We start from the raw sequence: 4,195 nt of genomic DNA, 5'->3' as shown, positions 1-4,195 counted from the left end.
CTATCTTTCTGCGTATTCGCAGCACATTACACTTGTCTACATTGAGATTCAATTGCCATTCCCTGCACCATGCGTCAATTCGCTGCAGATCCTCCTGCATTGTTACAACCTCTCGATACACCACAGCATCATCTGCAAAAAGCCTGAGTGAACTTCCGATGTCATCCAGAAGGTCATTTATGTATATTGTGAATAGCAACGGTCCTATGACACTCCCCTGCGGCACACCTGAAATCACTCTTACTTCGGAAGACTTCTCTCCATTGAGAATGACATGCTGCGTCCTGTTATCTAGGAACTCCTCAATCCAATCACACAATTGGTCTGATAGTCCATATGACTTTGTTCTTTAAACGACTGTGGGGAACTGTATCGAACGCCTTGCGATAGTCAAGAAACACGCCATCTACCTGTGAACCCGTGTCTATGGCCCTCTGAGTCTCGTGGACGAATAGCGCGAGCTGGGTTTCACATGACCGTCTTCTATATGAAATGTCGATCGTTAAGATCGACCAAAGCGTTCAGATTTTAGCATTCAGGTCTTTGTTACAAAATTTGTTAATTTCACTTTAACAGTAAATCCTAAACTGTTATAGATATGATCAATATTCAAGTTTTATTGGGATCACCATGAAAATTTATGGATGATGGTAAATGAAAATTACTGTGGTTTAATTCCCTGCATTATTACATAATCAAATAGTTTTCATAAATGTTTCCCTTTATGGCCGATCTTAGTTCCGCCATATTTAACACTGCTACGTCTCCTTGGCCACAAAAGCCTTGTACTGGGTTTCCCTATGACGTACATTCTCGTCTGTCTCATTTACACACTACAGCGCTTAGGCTTCAATAGACAATAGACGCCTGTGAGTTTCGCCATCTCGAGGTGAATCTGCGCCCTTTGTGGCACGCAGTCCTGGACGACAGGGTTCGTTTCACAACTCCTGTAGGCTGACTCTTTCAGCCACATATTTAAATGAGAGCGCAGTGGCCGTTAACTCACATCTTTCTTCTGAATACATCTTCCAGTTTTTCTGAAACCGTTATCATTTGTTTGTCTGTACGTGTTAGTCACATCTACCGATTTCCGTCCCATTTGAATAATTCCTTCGTGCTGCTACATACATGTATCAGTTTGTTCTGCTACGAAATTCACTAATGGAGTCAAAGACATTCGTCCCAATACGCCCTTTAGGCTCCTCTTAAACTAAAACTGATCAGTAATTAAACTTTTTATGGCACGTGGCAAATTATTGAAAATGTTTGTCCCTGAATAATGGAGTAAGTGACTTTAAATCATTGTGAAGATTATTTGTACTTCTAGCATTTATTTTGTGGACTGAGCTGTTGGTTTGTAAAATATATATATTACTTATGACTAATTCACTTAAGAAAGGAGTATATAGTACTTAGTATCCATAGTTCCTTCAAGGGGCCTTTGCAGCACTTTCTTAAGTTCTCATCAGAAGGACGCGGAAAACTTTACTTTCGCTTCATGTACCAAAAAATTAACCCTTAGGGTGCTGTGGAACGAAAACGAGCGAAGTAAGCTATCTATTTTATTTTTGTTTACTTGTTTCTGAGAACACTCGCATTTCGGATAAAGGTTATAAGATTTTTGAAAACGTAGTCAGTGATCTTAAAAGTAGTTAAAATTAAAAATTTAAAACAGTCTTGATCGCAGTCTTGTTAAAATATTTTTTTATTGGAGTGAGTGACCGGTTTCGACTCTATGAAAGGGTCATCTTCAGACTCCAGAGCGGTGGATGGACACTGCTAGATGAGTTCCGTCGGCCCTCGACGCTCGTGTTGCTTTATACTGGAGTGAAACTTCTTACAAGTTCTGAAATGCACGTACTATGTCTTTTTAAACTTTAATGGGGAACAACGGTCTGGATACCATTTATTTGTGACGATGAAAATTTCATCAACAGATATTTCTAAAACTATACCTCATCTGCTATTTAGCGCCATGTTTGTTTCATCTGGAAGCAAACTCGTCTTGGCATCTGGTAATATTACCGATGAAAGGTCACTGAGATACACAAGGAGAAATAAGGATCCTAAGATTGAAATTTGTTGAGGCAGCACATGAAATTAGTTCCCAGTTGTTGTATAGATGTGAATGTTAGACACTTACCAAACGACACATCAAGAGTGTAAAAAGAGCAGAGATGAGAAATTGAAACGTCCCCCTAGAAAAATTAATGAATTACTGTGCTGATAAACTTCTTACATTATTTGATTTACAAACAGCTGAGCAGAACTGAACGTACTCAGACATTTCGCTCTTTACCTATTCTGATCAACACTAAACTGACACACAATATTTTTAGCGCAGCGCAATCTGACTTTCAAAAATCCCTACAAAAGAATGGCCCTGACTAACAATAATCTATACCTTTCATGAACCACTTACCTCACAAAAATTTTCGTTACTCGAACTACTGCAATACAGCGAGCGCCATTACTGCCAGCTAAAGAAAAGATTCTAACTACTGAAGTCACTAACTACTGGTAGGCATAGTTAGCAAATGAAAGATTTTGATAAAGAACAAACAATGTATTTACCTTAATAGTGTTCAAAAGCCATAATATATATAGCAGTTCATGACATCCAGTCTTACAAATTTACTGTCTCTAATGGACACACGTCCAGATCATTCGCTCTCAAAACTCCGCCATTTCTCTCCCCACATCCACCACTGCTGGCGCCTCACCTCCAACTGCGCAACGCTATGCGCTGTTAACAGCCAACTGCCCAACACTACAATGACAAACAACAATACAAACCAGTCACAGACTGCACACAGCACAGCCAGTGATTTTCATACAGAGCACCATGTGGGTTACCAATATAAAAAGCTAAACAGCCTACTTACAAAATGTAGTAGTGCTAGCTGGCTACACTTTACTTGATACTTTTTGTGTGACATCCACAGCTGTTGAAAAATTTTCCGCTCCAGCTGTAGTTGTCAAACCCTTTATTTTGGTAAAATCGTACACACGACCCGGTTTTCACACTGTAAATCCCATCTTCAGACACTACAAAAAAAGGAAAACTAAGAAGGGTTCTGCATAAAATTAATTAACATTAAAAGGACCCATGCAGATGTGCACATCAGTCATACCTTGAATACGTACGAGAAAGTCGTACCAGTCGGATATAAAAATCCAGCAAATTTATCAAGCAGCGTGTGAGATCCCGTCGCGTGAGGCATGAAAAGGTTCTCTGAGTCAACCGGTACCAGCGGGTAAACGGGGCTTAACCGAAGAAACCGTGAATGTAACAGCAAATAACCACACCATGCCAGACTAATATCTGTGAGCTACCTGTGAACGACTACACATGTGGTGCGGACTTAAGAAATTAAAATGAAGGTATAAAAGCCGGGTATAAAAGCCGTAAAATGTCAATTTATGAACCACAAAGGTAACTTACTATATAAGTACCCAGAGCTCACCGCATATCGTGGAAGCCTAGGAAGACCGATCAATGGACTTACACGGGAGCCGAAATGAGACGTCTTGGTACCCGTATACGTGACAGAGGTATCTAGTATGCTGCTTGATAAATTTTATGGACTTTTTAGAAAAAGGATAATCGCTAAATCTCGGTATGACCTGATGTTGACATTCCTATGGGCCTTTTTAATGTTACTAAATTTTATGAAGAATCCTTGTCAGTAGTCTTTATTTTTTTAGTGGCTTAAGAAGGGACTTACATTCTGAAACCTGGACCGTGTGGACGATTTTAGCGAGATAAATAATTTGTCAAGTACAACTGGAGTGGATTGATTCATTATGAAGAATATCATGAAAGAATTAGATGTATTTATTGTAAACGAAGAAGAGGGAAATACAGGACCAAATGGAAGGAGCTTCTAACTAGAAACACCTAAATCACTGATGAAGTGTAAGCCAACACAATGAAGGACGGAATGGAGATAGGTCGGCCAAAGAAAAGACGAACACGGGAAAATGCTTGGGTGTGGAACAAACCAGAGATGTTTTAATACTTCAGGTTGGTGAAGATGTGTTCTATAATGATACAGCGTTCGCCCACCAATGGTTTTGAACTGCCAGAATGCTCTGGCGTTCATTGGATACGTAGTGTGTTTGAGTTCGCTGCTGCTAAGGTCGCAGGTTCGAATACTTCCTCGGGCATGGATGTGTGTGATGTCCTTAGGTT

This window comes from Schistocerca americana, chromosome 8, assembly GCF_021461395.2.
Source record: "Schistocerca americana isolate TAMUIC-IGC-003095 chromosome 8, iqSchAmer2.1, whole genome shotgun sequence".
In the NCBI taxonomy this organism is placed as follows: domain Eukaryota; kingdom Metazoa; phylum Arthropoda; class Insecta; order Orthoptera; family Acrididae; genus Schistocerca; species Schistocerca americana.
This window is presented reverse-complemented; position numbering follows the sequence as displayed.